At 44.4% G+C, this 17,605-nt stretch overlaps 1 long non-coding RNA gene across 1 annotated transcript in view; it reads right to left on the reverse strand.

Annotated features, from left to right (window-relative positions):
* The window catches only part of LOC131911872 (uncharacterized), a 28,251-nt gene extending 11,050 nt beyond the window's left edge, over positions 1 to 17,201 (reverse strand). The window contains exon 1 of the long non-coding RNA XR_009379447.1: positions 17,138 to 17,201. This is a non-coding gene — a long non-coding RNA (uncharacterized LOC131911872). The remainder of the gene's footprint in view (positions 1 to 17,137) is intronic.
* Positions 17,202 to 17,605: the final 404 nt, after the last annotated feature.

A 17,605-nucleotide genomic window follows, 5' to 3' on the forward strand; every position in this document is an offset into this window, starting at 1 on the left:
TTAGCACTGAAGTTCTGAGAGCCTCAGTTCCAGACCAACTTCCCGGACACTGGCTGTGGCCTAGGCTCAGGTTAAAACAGCAAAAGAGAAAACGGAAGACAAGTCTGCATTACCGAGGTTTAAGATTCCTTTAGAGTCTGTGCTCTCCAGTCTTTAGGTTCACACACACACACACACACACACACACACACACACACACACACGCCTGGCGAATGTTGGCTAACAGGGAAAGGAACAGAGCAAATCAATAATGGACTCTGAAGGAAAAAACTGGTCCTTTGACTGTAATTTTAAAAACCTAATGCCCTTTGTTGGTAATAATGTTTTAACTTAGGCTTAGTAAATAATAAAACTGGAACTCAAAAGCTGCTGTGCCTTCAAGAGGGCCTGAGCCTAATAAGGACACTTGGGACGGTTAACCTTGTTTAACCTTGGCCCTCTTTCCTCTCTGCGTGTGGGACAGTAAGGACCCTGCTTCTATTTTTTTAAGAAAATAAATACTTGGGCAGAACACTATGAGAAGGAATTTAAAACCACGGAAATAAGTGAGGGAATAGTCTGTCAGGCTACAGGCTACAAAAGCATCATCAGACAGAATTTGAAAGTTGGGCTTTCCTGTTTTAAGTCAAAAAAAGAAAATTATAGTTTCTTAAATCAGGGATAATATGGACAAAGCTAGAAGCATATTCAATAAGGCAACAAACTGCTAAATTTAAAAAGAGATGAGAGAGAGAAAGGGAGGGGAGGGGGAGGGGGGAGAGAGGGAGGGAGGGAGAGAGAGAGAGAGCTTTTCAAAGAAAGCATCTAGTCAATGACAAACAGGATCCTGATCTCCAACCTCTTGGGATGCTTGGGTCACCCCTGACTGGGAAGAGGCCACCACCTGGGCTGAAAGGCCAGCCTGGTATTCAGCCTCCTGGGTGGCCACCAGCTAAGCACCTGTCCGGAACAAGAAACCAATTCCCCACTGCATCCTCAGGTGCTAGAACACGGCCAAGCACAGAGCAGGCTTTTAAACTATCTGCTTTAGGAATAAAGCTTTAGCAACTTAGACAATTTAAAGAACACACACAAAATGTCCTACTGATGTTGATAATAACAAACACAACTGTGCCCATGAACAAATCTCTGCTACAAAATTTTTTTTTCCTAGTCAGAATCCTCTAATACAAAGACACAGAAAACAAAAGCTTAGAAATCCAAGAACTGTATTAGGGGAAGGGTTTGAGAAGGAGAGAAGAGGGAGCCCAGAAAGCTGGAGGAAGACCTTTGGGTTATGGATACAGATCTGACCCCAAGAAAGACAGGGAGAGAGGAAGGCTGAACTGTGCTTATCAGGCTGCAAGGTATCTCCAGGAGAAGCTGAACGAGGCTGTCCATCAGGACCCAGTCCCCTTCCCTGGCGATGCAGTGGGTGGTCACAAGCTGTGGGCAGTTGGAGGAAGCCTGGCCTTCACACTAACGCGATGAAGTCCACAACCTTCTCCCTTTCCCTGCATCACCAGTGACTGGCAAAATTCCCAGAGTCCTCCACAGTATCATGGCCACTGGGAATCCCTCTGACCTCAAACAAACCCCACCATCAATATAAAACCATTTCTATCAACTACAGATACCACAACGTGGAAAACACTCCAGCATCTCATATACTACAATGAAAAAAAAATGTTTAATAAGTCTAATTATATATGAACTCAGCATTTATATTTTAGTTTATTGAAAGAGTTCCTTGAGAGTTGGCTTATTTTCATCACTGTGTATACACATGAAAAAGGAAATAAACTACTTGTATTAAGATATTTCTAAAACTTCTTCAGAGCCCAAACACTTCTAAATCACTTTCCATCTTAGTCATGAAAATCTGGTTTCCCCCACAAATATTTTTATCTTTGTGCCTCCAAGAATACTGGAGGCATATCACTTCTTTTTTTTTTTTTTTTTTTTTTAATTTTTATTTTGCAATACAATTCAGTTCTACATATCAGCCACAGATTCCCTTGTTCTCCCCCCTCCCGCCCCCCTCACCTTCCCCCCAGCCCGCCCCCCATTCCAATCTCCTCCAGGGCAAAGCCTTCCCCACAGACTGAGATCAACCTGGTGGACTCAGTCCAGGTAGGTCCAGTCCCCTCCTCCCATGCTGAGCCAAGGGACCCTGCATAGGCCCCAGGTTTCAAACAGCCAACTCATGCAATGAGCACAGGACCCGGTCCCACTGCCTGGATGCCTCCCAAACAGATCAGGCCAATCAACTGTCTCACCCACTCAGAGGGCCTGATCCAGTTGGTGACCCCTCAGTCATTGGTTCATATTTCATGTGTTTCCGTTTGTTTGGCTATTTGTCTCTGTGCTTTATCCGACCTTGGTCTCAACAATTCTCTCTCATATAAACCCTCCTCATTCTCGCTAATTGGACTCCCAGAGATCCACCTGGGGCCTAGTCATGGATCTCTGCCTCCAGATCCATCAGTAGTTGGATGAGGTTTCTAGCACGACAATTAGGGTGTTTGGCCATCCCATCACCAGAGTAGGTCAGTTCGGATTGTCTCTCGACCATTGCCAGCAGTCTGTTGTGGGGGTATCTTTGTGGATTTCTGTGGGCCTCTCTAGCACTTTGTTTCTTCCTATTCTCATGTGGTCTTCATTTACCATGGTCTCCTATTCCTTGTTCTCCCTCTCTGTTTTTGATCCAGCTGGGATCTCCCACTCACCCAAGCTCTCTTTCCCTCGACCCTCGCCCTTCACTACCCCCACTCCTGTCCAGGCTGTTCATGTAGATCTCATTCCATTTCTCTGTCGTTGGGCGATCCCTGTGTCTTTCTTGGGGTCCTGTTTTCCAGGTAGCCTGCCTGGTGATGTGAGTAGCAGTCCAGTCATCCTTGTTCCACATCTAGTATCCTGTTATGAGTGAGTACATACCATGTTTGTCTTTCTGAGTCTGGGATACCTCACTCAGGATGATTTTTTCTAGATCCATCCATTTGTCTGCAAACCTCATGATGTCATTGTTTTTCTCTGCTGAGTAGTATTCCATTGTGTATATGTACCACATTTTGTTTATCCATTCTTCAGTTGAAGGGCATCTAGGTTGTTTCCATGTTCTGGCTATTACAAACAACGCTGATATGAACATAGCTGAACAAGTGCTCTTGTGGTGTGGTTGAGCATTCCTTGGGTATATGCCCAAGAGTGGTATAGCTGGATCTTGGGGGAGATGGATTCCCAATTTTCTAAGAAATCGCCATATTGATTTCCAAAGTGGTTGTACAAGCTTGCATTCCCACCAGCAGTGGAGGAGAGTTCCCCTAGCTCCACATCCTCTCCAGCATAAGGTGTCTTCAGTGTTTTTGATCTTAGCCATTCTGACAGGCGTAAGGTGGTATCTCAGAGTTGTTTTGATTTGCATTTCCCTGATGATTAGGGATGTTGAGCAATTCCTTAAATGTCTTTCAGCCATTTGAGTTTCCTCTGTTGAGAATTCTCTGTTTAGTTCTATAGCCCATTTCTTAATTGGACTGTTGGGCATTTTGATGTCTAATTTCTTGAGTTCCTTATATATTCTGGATATCAGTCCTCTGTCAGATGTGGGATTGGTGAAGATCTTTTCCCATTCTGTAGGCTGTCGCTTTGCTTTGTTGACCGTTTCCTTTGCCCTACAAAAGCTTCTCAGTTTCAAGAGGTCCCACTGATTGATTGTTTCTCTCAGTGTCTGTGCTACTGGTGTTCTATTTAGAAAGTGGTCTCCTATGCCAATGTGTTCAAGACTACTTCCTACTTTCTCTTCTAGCAGGTTCAGAGTAGCTGGATTTATGTTGAGGTCCTTGATCCACTTGGACTTAAGTTTTGTGCACGGTGATAGATATGGATCTATTTGCAGCCTTCTACATGTTGATATCCAGTTTTGCCAGCACCATTTTTTGAAGATGCTTTCTTTTTTCCATTGTGCACTTTTGGCTTCTTTGTCAAAAATTATTTGTTCATAGGTGTGCGGATTAATATCAGGGTCTTCAATTCGATTCCATTGGTCCACATGTCGGTTTTTATGCCAGTACCAAGCTGTTTTTATTACTGTAGCTCTATAGTACAGCTTGAAGTCAGGGATCGTGATGCCTCCAGAGATTGTTTTATTGTACAGGATTCTTTTGGCTATCCTGGGTTTTTTGTTTTTCCATATGAAGTTGAGTATTATTCTTTCCAGGTCTGTGAAGAATTGTGTTGGTATTTTGATGGGGATTGCATTGAATCTGTAGATTGCTTTTGGTAAGATTGCCATTTTTACTATGTTAGTTCTGCCTATCCATGAGCATGGGAGATCTTTCCATTTTCTGACATCTTCTTCAATTTCTTTTTTCAGGGACTTAAAGTTCTTGTCATATAGGTCCTTCACTTGCTTGGTTAGTATTACCCCAAGGTATTTTATGTCATTTGTGGCTATAGTAAAGGGTGATGTATCTCTGATTTCCTTCTCCGCTTTTTTGTCCATTGTATATAGGAGGGCTACTGATTTTTTGGAGTTGATCTTGTATCCTGCTATGTTGCTGAAGGTGTTTATAAGCTGTATCAGTTCCTTGGTGGAATCTTTGGGGTTGCTCAAGTATACTATCATGTCATCTGCAAATAGGGAAAGCTTGACTTCTTCCTTTCCAATTTGTATCCCCTTAATCTCCTTATGTTGTCTTATTGCTCTGGCTAGAACTTCAAGTACTATATTGAATAAGTATGGGGAGAGCGGACAGCCTTGCCTCGTTCCTGATTTTAGTGGAATTGCTTTGAGTTTCTCTCCATTTAATTTGATGTTGGCTGTTGGCTTGCTGTAAATTGCCTTTATTATGTTTAGGTATGTTCCCTGTATTCCTGATCGCTCCAAGACCTTTATCATGAAGGGGTGTTGGATTTTGTCAAATGCCTTTTCAGCATCTAGTGAGATGATCATGTGGTTTTTTTCTTTGAGTTTGTTTATATGGTGTATCACATTGACAGACTTTCGTATGTTGAACCATCCTTGCATCCCTGGAATGAATCCTACTTGATCATGGTGGATAATTGTTTTGATGTGGTCTTGGAGTCTGTTTGCCAGTATTTTATTGAGTATTTTTGCATCAATGTTCATGAGGGAGATCGGTCTGTAGTTCTCTTTCTTTGTTGTATCCTTGTTTGGTTTGGGAATCAGGGTAATTGTAGCCTCATAGAAGGAGTTTGGTAATGTTCCTTCTGTTTCTATTGTATGGAACAATTTAGAGAGTATTGGTATTAACTCTTCTTTGAAGATCTGGTAGAATTCTGCACTGAAACCATCTGGTCCTGGGCTTTTTTTGGTTGGGAGACTTTTAATGACTGTTTCTATTTCGTTAGGGGTTATTGGACTATTTAAATAGTTTATCTGGTCTTGATTTAATTTAGGTATGTGGTACCTATCCAGAAAATTATCCATTTCTTTTAGGTTTTCCAGTTTTGTGGAATAGAGGTTTTTGAAGTATGACCTGATGATTCTCTGGATTTCCTCAATGTCTGTTGTTATGTCCCCCTTTTCATTTCTGATTTTGTTGATTTGGATGCTCTCTCTCTGTCTTTTGGTTAGTTTGAATAAGGGCTTGTCTATCTTGTTGATTTTCTCAAAGAACCAACTCTTTGTTTCATTAATTTTTTGTATTGTTCTCTTTGTTTCTATTTTATTGATTTCAGCTCTCACTTTGATAATTTCCTGGCATCTATTTTTCCTGGGAGACTTTGCTTCTTCCTGTTCTAGAACTTTCAGGTGTGCTGTTAAGTCACTAGTGTGAGATTTCTCCAGCTTATTTATGTGGGCGTTTAGTGCTATGAATTTCCCTCTTAGTACTGCTTTCATAGTGTCCCATAGGTTTGGATATGTGGTGTCTTCATTTTCGTTGATCTCTAGGAAGAGGAAGTCTTTAATTTCTTTCTTTATTTCTTCCTTAACCCATTGGTGATTCAGGTGGGTATTGTTCACTTTCCATGAGATTGTAGGTTTTCTGTAGTTTTTGTTGTTGTTGAAATCCAACTTTAGACCATGGTGGTCTGATAGAACACAGGAGGTTATTCTAATTGTTTTGTATCTGTTTAGATTTGCTTTGTGACCAAGTATGTGGTCGATTTTAGAGAAGGTTCCATGGGGTGCTGAGAAGAAGGTATAATCTTTTTTGTTAGGATAGAATGTTCTGTAGATGTCGATTAAGTCTATTTGAGTCATGACATCAATTAAGTCCTTTATTTCTCTGTTAAGTTTCGATTTGGGGGATCTGTCCAGTGGTGAAAGTGGGGTGTTGAGGTCTCCCACTATTAATGTGTGGGGTTTTATATGTGATTTAAGCTTGAATAATGTTTCTTTTACATATGTGGGTGCCCTTGTGTTTGGGGCATAAATGTTCAGGATTGAGACTTCATCTTGGTGGATCTTTCCTGTGATGAGTATGTAATGCCCTTCTTGATCTCTTTTGATTGATTTTAGTTTGAAGTCTATTTTGCTGGATATCAGGATGGCTACACCCGCTTGTTTCTTAAGACCGTTTGATTGGAAAGTCTTTTCCCAGCCTTTTATTTTTAGGTAGTGTCTATCTTTGAATTTGAGATGTGTTTCTTGTATGCAGCAGAAAAATGGTTCCTGCTTTCGTATCCATTCTGTAAGCCTATGTCTTTTTATAGGTGAATTAAGTCCATTGATATTGAGGGATATTAATGTCCAGTGATTGTTCATTCCTGTTATTTTTTGGTGGTGATGTGTGTGTACTTTTCTTCGTTGGGGTCTACTGCTGTGGCTTTATCTATTGCCTGTGTTTTCGAGGTTGTATCTGATTTCCTTAGGTTGGAATTTTCCTTCTAGTGCTTTCTGTAGGGCTGGGTTTGTGGATAAATATTGTTTAAATCTGGCTTTGTCATGGAATGTCTTGTTCACTCCATCTATGACGATTGAAAGTTTTGCTGGGTATATTAGTCTAGGCTGACATCCATGGTCTCTTAATGTCTGCATTACATCTGTCCAGGACCTTCTGGCTTTCAAAGTCTCCATTGAGAAATCGGGTGTTATTCTGATAGGTTTGCCTTTATATGTCACTTGGCCTTTTTCCTTTGCTGCTCTTAATATTCTTTCTTTATTCTGTACGTTTAATTGTTTAATTATTATGTGGCGAGGGGACTTTTTTTGGGGGTCTAGTCTGTTTGGTGTTCTATAGGCTTCCTGTATCTTCATAGGCATTTCCTTCTTTAAGTTGGGAAAGTTTTCTTCTATGATCTTGTTGAATATATTTTCTGTGCCCTTGAGTTGGTATTCTTCTCCTTCTTCTACCCCTATTATTCGTAGGTTTGGTCTTTTCATGGTGTCCCAAATTTCTTGGACATTTTGGTTCATGACTTTGTTGACTTTAGTGTTTTCTTTGACTGATGAATCCATTTCTTCTATTGTATCTTCAACGCTAGAGATCCTCTCTTCCATCTCTTGCATTCTGTTGATTATACTTGCATCTGAAGTTCCCAATCGTTTTCTCAGATTTTCTATTTCCAGCATTCCCTCTGTTTGTGTCTTCTTCATTTTTTCTATTTCCCTTTTCAGGTCTTGGACTGTTTCCTTCATTTGTTTCATTGATTTTTCTTGATTTTCTTTCAGTATTTTATTGTTCTCTTCCAGGACTTTATTGATTTCTTCTAATTTGTTTGCCCTTTCCTCTAGTTGTTTACAGCGTTCTTCACATTTTTTTGTCTTTTCCTCTACACGAGCCTCTAGCTTCTTCATGATGACATTCATAAGGCTATTTTCTTCTGCTTCTTCCAATTTCTGATGTTCAGGTCTAGGTGTTGGAGGAGGGCTAGGGCCTGGTGATGGTGTATTACTATTCATTTTGTTGTATGTGTTTCTGCCTTGACGTCTGCCCATCTCCTTGTGGTTCGTTCCTGGCCTTATTCGCACACTTGGTTCAGAGCTGACAGATTCAGGAAGTCTCTCTCTCTTGTCCAGATGGGAGCTCTCTTGTCCAAATTGGAAGTCCGGGACAGGATGGAAGCTCTTGTTCAGAAGGGAAGTCCGGGGGAGGATGGGTGCTCTCCTCTCTCTCTCTCTCTCTCTCTCTCTCTCTCTCTCTCTCTCTCTCTCTCTCTCTCTCCTCCAGATGGGAAATCCACGGCAAGATGGGAGCTGGGGGCCAGCCTCTGTGCTTCAGAAGGGAAGTCCTGGGCAAGATGGGAGCTGGGGGGCCTGGCCTCTAAGTCTCAGGAAGAGGCTTGGGGCTCAGGCAGATGGGCGTGGGGGCAGGGCGTGGAGACTGCAGGGTCTGCCAGGGGTCTTGGAGAAGGGGATCCTTCCCGGTTGTGGTAGAAGGGCACCTGCCCGGGGACCAGAACCTGGGGCCAAGTTGGGCAGGTCTTCCCCGGAGTGGCTGGTGCCCAGGGATGGGGTCGGGGGCAAGCTAGGGCACTCACCTGTGCTTCAGAAGGGAAGTCCTGGGCGGCATATCACTTCTTTAAAGTGTACCCCACTTCAATATCCTGGACTTACTCCCAAGGTGGTAGCACCCACGTTTGAGACAGAAGTTATGGAACCTCCTTGACTTAACAAGTTCTCTAAACAAGGTTTCCAAGCAGCTACAGAGACTCGTCATCCCTCTGTAAGCAGCCCTTATTTAATGACTGAGCTGGAATACTGACAGCTTGCAGTTGTTCACACAGGCAAGAAGCGGATACCCAAACTCACATCTCCTCAGGCTGCTGCCTGGTTCACGGCAGCCACATGATGAGATTATACACATTTCACTCGGGTTCAAAGTTGGAGGGAAGGAGCTGACAATGTAGACCACTCAGAGGACGTGTCCTTAGTGAGCACAAGGCCCAGGATTCACTCTCCAGTCTATGCGCCCCCAAAAGAGGTGGAGAAAAAGACAAAAGTTACAAACAGAAAAAGACAAAAGTTACAAACAGCTGAAGAGAAAGAAGAAACAAGGTTTCTCTTGTCTGAGGGTCCTAAAGAGAGCAGTGGTTCCTAACTCAGTGATGCATAACAAACCACTCACTTCAGTGGGCTCCAATTTCCTATTTTCCCAACTCATGCATGATCCAAATGCCCTAGCGCATCAAAAAGTACGTGCCATGAAATAGTAGTTCCAGCTGATTCACAAAAATAGCCAAGTTTAGGCAATTATAGGAATGAACTGGAAATATTCTGGTGTCTCTTTGGGTGAGTGGGTGAATGAGTAGGAGAGTGGGAGAGAGAGAGAGAGACAGAGAGAGAGAGAGAGAGAGAGAGAGAGAGAGAGAGAGAGAGAGAGAGAGAGAGAGAGGAGAGTATGCATGTAAAATCCAAAGTAAAACAATTCCTTAGAAACCCCAAGGATATGAAATAGAGGAAACGTGAGCTCCAAAAGGGAAGTAGAATCTCAGGAGGACAGGCTGGAGGGTCACAGACAACGATGAGTCATCAACAGAGAGGATTCTGACTCATGGCACAAGGCTTCTCCCAAATTCTTAAATTCCTCAAGTATTCTAGATATGTAAAAATAAATCCTCACCTGGGACGTTCCTGCAGCAGGATTTACAGCGTAGCATGCATATCTAGCTAGACTGTAATGGGCTTACAGGATAAAATGATAAAATATATCAAATGGTAAAGATCATCTCCAAAGACAGGAAGCAAGTCTTTGTGAAATTAAGTCACGGGTAAGTTCTAGGCTTTTTATTTTTGTTTTTGTTTTGTCTTTTAGGTTTTCTGAAACAGGGTTTCTCTGTGTAACCCTGGCTGTCCTGGAACTCGCTCTATAGACCAAGCTGGCCTCAAACTCAGATCTGCACCTGCCTCTGCCTCCTGAGTGCTGAGATTAAAGGTGTGTTCCACTATGCCTGGCACTGTCATGGGCAGCTCTTAAAGCAAACTAAGAAATGTCTTCATGAAGGACAGCTACGATTTCTCCCATTGTAAACATCCCTGCCAACAGAATCACAGACAAACGTGTCATTTTTATCTGCAGAACGGACTACACATTTGTTATTATAAATATGACTTGTAAGAGTAAACAGAAGGCACAGACTGCCCGATAATGCCTGATGTTTATGCCACTTATCTCATACATTCACATGCATAAACAACACTAACCATTATCATGCAACACTGAAACTACTAGCAAGTAGAAGCCTGCTGCATTAAGACAAATCAGACATGGGTATAGTTTCCAGCCTCTGAAAACGACAGATAAAAACTTTACCTGTTGAGTCTTTTAATCCCCCGGGTGCCATAAGGCCAGCAAAAACCATGGTTTAACTTTTACAGAGAACTAACTCTAGGGCAAAGGAGATTTCATGGGCTAGTGGTTCAGATTTCAGAATTCATCAGGTCTGGGGTGCAGCCTGAGAATGGGCATTTCTAACATATCCCCAAAGATTTCAGAATTCATCAGGTCTGGGGTGCAGCCTGAGAATGGGCATTTCTAACATATCCCCGAAGATTTCAGAATTCATCAGGTCTGGGGTGCAGCCTGAGAATGGGCATTTCTAACATACCCCCGAAGATTTTGGAATTCATCAGGTCTGGGGTGCAGCCTGAGAACGGGCACTTCTAGCATATCCCCCAGGATATTAATCACTTCCTTGATACTGTGACAAAGTATCTTACAGAAGATACAGAAGACTTTGTGGGGAAACAGGTTCATTGTGGCTCGAGGTGTAAGAGTGCACAGGCAGCGTGGAGAAGCACGGAGGCAAATGAAACAGTGGACACACACACACACACACACACACACACACACACACACACACACCTCCCCCAGGACTGAGCACTGGCTCTCAGCTAGCCTCTTCTTTCTCCCCCCACTCCAGTCGGTCAAGGGCCCACAGACAGTGCGCCCCACATTCAGGGTGGACACTGCCCCCTCAGTCAATCCTTTCTAGAAACACACCCATGGTCAAGCCGCTGGGTCTCCTAGATGATTCCAAATCCTGTCCAGTTGTCATGGAAACCAGCCCTTACTACAGGAAGGTGATGCTGGCCCAGTCCCCATGTGTAGAGAACACCTGCTGTGACACACACTAAGAAGGAATGCGAACAAGTTTTCTCCCAAAGAGTAAAAACATTCATTTACTTTAATGAACATTATTTCAGTGACATCATGAAACACTCTTATAGAAAAACAGTAATAGTTTAGAACAAAAACGAGAGTAGCAGAGCTGAGAATATATTTTTTAGGTAGACAAGTTGTCCTGCCTGTCCCGCACTTCCAGTATAAAAAGGAGGTACTGAACACTGATGTCTAAGGACCTCTGGACACCACTGGAAAGCTCTGCCTTCCATCTCCCAAAGGCACTGTTCCTCAAAGCTTTTCTAACCCTCTGGTCCACACCCTTACTCTGATTTGTCCAAATCCTCAGAAACTGAGCCCTTGCAGGCTGGCAAGAAAACCAAGATCAGTCTGTTCAAAGGATTTACTCAGAGAAGTAAACACAGTGTGAAGGGCCGTTCGGAGATGCTCATAAATGCCGCAGCACTATTTTAAAAGTCCCTAGACTCCTGGACAGCTGCCCACCTCAGATAAGTACACCGTGTGCTGTCAGGCCACACGGAGGAGCAGCGCAGGAATGCTGGCCGCGCTTCCCTCACAGCATGCACAGACACAAGCCTGCCAGTGCTGGCCTCTGGCTGGGTCAGGCCCAGCTCTAGTTTAGGTTCCTCACATCCACAGTCAGGTTAGAAACACTAGGAGAAAAACTACTCACTTAGAAGCCCTCTCCTGACACCACTGTGATATCTGTCTAGAGGGTGGGGCATGTCCACTCGTGGAGACCAAACCCTGGGTGTGGAGGCCAATAGTGACTTATTTTCCTAAACCGGTATTCTGTCTACTTCCCTTTCCAGTGAGTCACTGGATTTCAGTTCCTAGTTTTGCTTGACCAGGGACTGAACTTTCATACTGAGCACACTCCACCACTAAGCCACACCCACAATCTCAGGAATGTATTTAGTAGCAAAGGAAGAGGACATGGCAGACTCAAACAGCCTTCCCTCTTTCCCAAGTGGAACTGGTTTTCCCTCAAGGAGGCCCCGGCATTCCAGCTCATCTGGGCTTAACTGGCTAATGGCTCATCACCCGCTCTCCAGGAGACCTCCCTGAATTCCTGTGCCTCTGTTACTGCAAAATGACTGAGTACACAGGCTCTCGCCCATCTCCCGGGGATATCCACTACTCAAGGAAGAGCTGTCATTGCTGTCACAACCGGCCCCTGGATGTAGTAAGCACACAGAGGTACTGGCTGAACTAAACACAGCCCCGCTTAGGCATACACAAGGCACAAGAGCATATGGCCGTCAGCTTCATCGGATGGGGTTCTTGGCCGATGGCTGCACTTCTAAACACGTGTATTTACCCTTTAAAGCCCAAAGTCCTACAGAATACTTGTTCAGTAAAAAAACTTTCTACAACATTTGGCTTTGGTCTTAGCCTTCTACAGATTTTAACTTTTTTTCCCTTTACTGATTTAGCCTTAACTATGAATATGGTCATGCTTATTTTCCAATGATCATGCTTCACTGTTAATTAATGTCAGACAATGGAAAATACTGATTATTTTTGAAGATTTAATAATCACTAAAATTACACTAACCTTCTCAGAAAGGATCTCACAGCTGGCTCATTCTGCTTTCTTTTCCCACCCGCGGCCTTTAGCTGCCAGCTTACACTAACTGTAAGAGGCTTGGAGACTGAATTTTGTTCTGAGTTCCCAGAATGCACCTGCATTCAGTCTAGCTGCTCAGGCCCCTCCTTGCTGCCCCAAGAGCACTAAGGACCTCCTTGGGCCTCAGGCCACTGCTCCCAGCTTCAGGACAGCTCCTGTCCCCAACAGCCACAGGCTTAGCTGACCTCCTCTCCCTGATGACCACACTTCATACCTTTGTCTATTTTAATTAACTTGCTAATTACCAGCTCCTCTCCAGGACCACACTGAACGTTTCTTGCATATCTGTTCTCATTCTAAGTTTACAGCTGCCTTGGTCTCCAAATGTCACAACCGTTTCTTCAAAAGCTTTCAAAAGATCTCAAAGACACATGATGATTTTATCCAGTTTTCCTGCTTCAAAAGAGGTGATCTCAGAAGATCACAGAAAATCACTCAATGTCAGTTGGATAAATGGCACACGCCTTTCAACTTTTATTAACTTCACTGCTGACTCTATGGTGACTTGGGAGACTTCTACTTCTAAAGATGCCAGTAGAGAGTATTGGCTCTCTGCATGTGACGGTGCATGCCTATCCCCCAGCACTCAGGAGGTTGCATGTGATGGTGCACATCTACGCCTAGCACTGGAGGGGCTGCATGTGACGGTGCATGCCTATCCTCCAGCATTAAGGAGGCTGCATGTGGTGATACATGCCTATCCTCCAGCATTAAGGAGGCTGCATGTGGTGATGCATGCCTATCCTCCAGCATTAAGGAGGCTGCATGTGGTGATGCATGCCTATCCTCCAGCATTAAGGAGGCTGCATGTGGTGGTGCATGCCTATCCTCCAGCATTCAGAAGGCTGCGTGTGTTGATCCATTGCTATCTCCCAGCACTCAGAGGGAAAGCAGGGTGACTACAAGCTTGAGAACAACCTAGGCTACAAGGAAGCCTTGTCCCCCCCAAAAACACATAAATTATAAATTCTGGTTAGGGGAAAAGGTGAAAACCCTACAAATTTGCAGTGACTTGGAAATTTACCATCAAATGTCATCTATTTGAATGATGCTGCAGAGGGACCAACTGCTACTGAGAGAGACACAGAGGGATGACTCTGAACCTGAACTGTTTCCTGGAATAAAGGCGTTTTGTCCATGTTGTTGTTAAAGTGGCACCTCGCCCACACATCCTGAGGTATTCGTACTTGAAATGTGTATGTTCGTACATGAGATGACCCGATGCTGGGCTTTGAGTCAAAATGGCAGCAGGGGGATTAGGAATACGGGATAAACAGGATCAGATGTGACGCTGAGTGCTGAGAACAAGTAATTTAACACTATATTCTAGTAATGCTTTCCATTTCCCAAACTAAACTGGAGTATCCTGGTCACATCGTCGGGTGCCTGTGCTTCCCACTGCTTCCTCTCCGGCAGGTATTTCGGTCCCACGTCTCAGTTTTGTAGGTTTGGGTGGGTTTGGTTTCATTTTTCAAGACAGGATTTCTCTGTGTCCTGGAACTCACTCTGTAGACCAGGCTGGCCTCCAAATCACAGAGATCCACCAGCCTCTGCCTCCCAAGTGCTGGGATTAAAGGTGTGCGCCACCACACCTGGCCCACATGTCAGTTTTAACATGCTGTACCATTCTTCTGGGGTTCAAGGCCTTCCACAGACACAATCCTACTCTGACATCTGCCCTGCCCCAGGAACCCAACCTTCCTACACTCCTCTTACCTCAGACAGACACACGGTCAACTGCCACCACAGCCAAGATTAAATCATCAGTCAGCTAGCAGCATCTCTATGAACCACGCTATCTACATCAGAATCTAAGACCACATTCCAGTTTCTTGACCTCATCGATTTACTCCAAGAAACTGAATACAAAACTCGACCATCAAGGCGGAGAGTGGTCACATGGTATTTCTGTAAAAGTCTAAACTCCAGCCCCATTCTACCTAGAACCCCGTTCCTGCACACACCAGGATATCTAACAGTCCTTTACCAAAAAGGCCCTCAACACTTAACCACTACCTCTCTGCCCAGCTCACCCACAGCTCCTTACCCATCTCTGTTCTGAACTATAGCACTCTTCACTGCCTGATGGCACATGTTTACTCATTACCTCCCTCGCTAGCAAATAAAACAGTGGATGCAGGTACTTCACAAAGTTTGCTACCTAGCCCTCAGATTCCAACCAATAAAAAGAACATAAAATGTCAATAAATGCTGGCCACATGCTCGAGATCCCAGAAAAGAATGTCTAAACATCAAAGAAAGTACATGCACACAGCTCTTATGTAACATAAACCAAGACATTCCAGCCGGGCGGTGGTGGTGGTGCACGCCTTTAATCCCAGCACTCGGGAGGCAGAGGCAGGTGGATCTCTGTGAGTTCGAGGCCAGCCTGGTCTACAAAGCGAGTTCCAGGAAAGGTGCAAAGCTACACAGAGAAACCCTGTTTCAAAAAAACCAAAAGGAAAAAAAAAAAAGACATTCCATTACCACCCCACATGCCTCCACTTCACAGTGTGGAAAGGTGGTCTCGTGGCACTATTTGGATCAAATGTCATATTTAGTTTTTACTGAACAGCTGAGAAATGAGTGACTATAACATTATACAAACACTAATTGAACTTACCAGTGTGTGCCAGGAAAAGCCCATGTGATAACACTACCTTCACATGCACACCATGAAATTCTGAGTATGTTTGTGTACATGTTCTTAGGTGTACACACCTGTTTGCAGATCCATGTGTTTACACAGATGTGTACATGGGCCCAAGGTTGACGGCAGGCGTTACCTCCTCCCCTTCATTTTTGAGAGCGGGTCTCACTGAACCTGCAGCTCACTACCAATTCAGTCCCTCGCTAGCAAGCAAGCCCCAGGATCCTCCCGTCTCCACCCCTCAGGCACTAGGATGGCATGTGCACACTGATGCACCCTTGGCCTTCCTGCATGTGAGCGGCAAGCACTTTACCAAATGAGACATCGTCCCAGCTCCGTGCGAGGATTTTGTTTGTTTTTGTTTTTGCATTTTGAGACAGGGTTTCTCTGTGTACCCCTGGCTGTCCTGGAACTCACTCTGTAGACCAGGCTGGCCTCAAACTCACAGAGATCCACCTGCCTCTGCCTCCCGAGTGCTGGGATAAAAGTGCTGGGATAAAATGCCACCTCTGCCCACCCTCTGTGGAATTTTTAACATCCAGAAAATATCTCAGAATGTAGGGCATAGTGCAAATTATGAGATTTTAGAAAACGTGTTTGTGCTACTCCTAAAATCAAAATGAATTCCATCCTTTGGTTTTGCCCCTAACGCACATGCTCCTGACAGAAACTCCACTAGCCACCACCTGGGAAACTAAAGCATGTGGGTGGGCAGCTGGCTACAGGGTAATCGGGGAAGCTCAGGGTTCTAGCTCCTACTTCATCATGAGACCTTGGGCAGACCATGTGCCTCAGTTTATAAAACAGAGTGGAGGGATTATCTTCTTTACAGACTTGGCATGATAACCAAAAGACTTAAAGTGAGGTAAATAGCTGAGAGCCACGCCAGCATACAGTCATGGCTAACTGTTCCAGTTACCGTGCTCAGTACCAGTAGCGTTATCACCTCGGAACCCACTCACACATCAGCGTAATTCTAGGCAGTGTTTATTCTGGAGAACCAAGAACGGTATTTTATTATATTGTTTCTGTGGGACACTGAACCCAGTGTCTTCTGCAAGTTCTAATTATTTTAAAATGGTAGGTGGGGGGCAGTGAGAACAGTATGTGGAAACCCGGTAGTAATCACACTGTGAGCCTTTGTTTAACTGGAAAAGACACACAAACTTACAAGAAAGGCAAATATCATCTAATCCCCCCTGAAATGTCATTGCTGAGTTCACAGGTATTCACAAAGCACCAGGCACTCAGAGTATGCTGCATGGAGAAGCAGCCCTCATTAGAATCAGGATCACACTATGTCACTGCAGAGGAACTTCAGAGACGGCCAGGTCTCAGCTCTGTCCACCCTCAGACTAGAAACCCAGAGCTCTGTCCACCCTCACAGACTAGAAACCCAGAGCTCTGTCCATCCTCACAGACTAGAAACCCAGAGCTCTGTCCACCCTCACAGACTAGAAACCCAGAGCTACGGCTCAAAACCATCCTTCCACTCCCTCTACCTCCAAGTGCACATCTCTTCCTTCAGCTTTAGGGTATGTTCAGCCCCTGCATGGCATTTACATAAGCCAAAGGCTCTGCTAACAAAAGGCAAACCAGCACCCACCTTTACTTTACAAGTGAAAAAAGACTGCCTGAGGTCCAGAACCTTGCCCAAGAACTGATCACTACCAGAACCACCATGGACCCAGAAACCAGAGCTTTGAAACCCCATCCAAAGCTCCCCCCTTATAAGCACTAAGTTCATCAAAACTTCTGTCCAGCTTCACAGCCCAGACTGTCCCCTCCTAGAAATCTGCTAATCAGTACATTCACATTCCTGATACTCACCATGATCTCTCTCTGTTCTTCAAGATTCTTCAAAAAGTTGGAAAATTCCTGTAAGGAAGCATCTGTAAGGAGAAAGGCATGATGAGTTTGTGTTGAGTGTGGCAGAGGAAAGCAAACCAGACCTCATGCCTTTTTTACCTATGCATCGCTCATCGTCAGTCTCGGCGTCCCCAATAAACTCGAACTTAAAGTCTCTGAGCGAATGAGCAAACTTCCGCTGGGCTGCAGAAACACCTAGAAAGAAAGGCACAGAGATGAACAGGGCCCTTGCTTTAAAGCCAAGGACTATCACAAAATCCATTTCTGTTGGGATTGGTAGACTGTTAGGATTGCACCACTCAGCATGTGAAAAGGCATGATCCAACCCATCGCTCTCCATCTGGCACATACCCGGGTCACCTGTCTCCCTCCACACTAGAAAACCCACCGTAACCCCACCCCTGCCCGCTTTCCCCAGCTGATCACTGC

This window comes from Peromyscus eremicus, chromosome 5, assembly GCF_949786415.1.
Source record: "Peromyscus eremicus chromosome 5, PerEre_H2_v1, whole genome shotgun sequence".
Taxonomy (NCBI): domain Eukaryota; kingdom Metazoa; phylum Chordata; class Mammalia; order Rodentia; family Cricetidae; genus Peromyscus; species Peromyscus eremicus.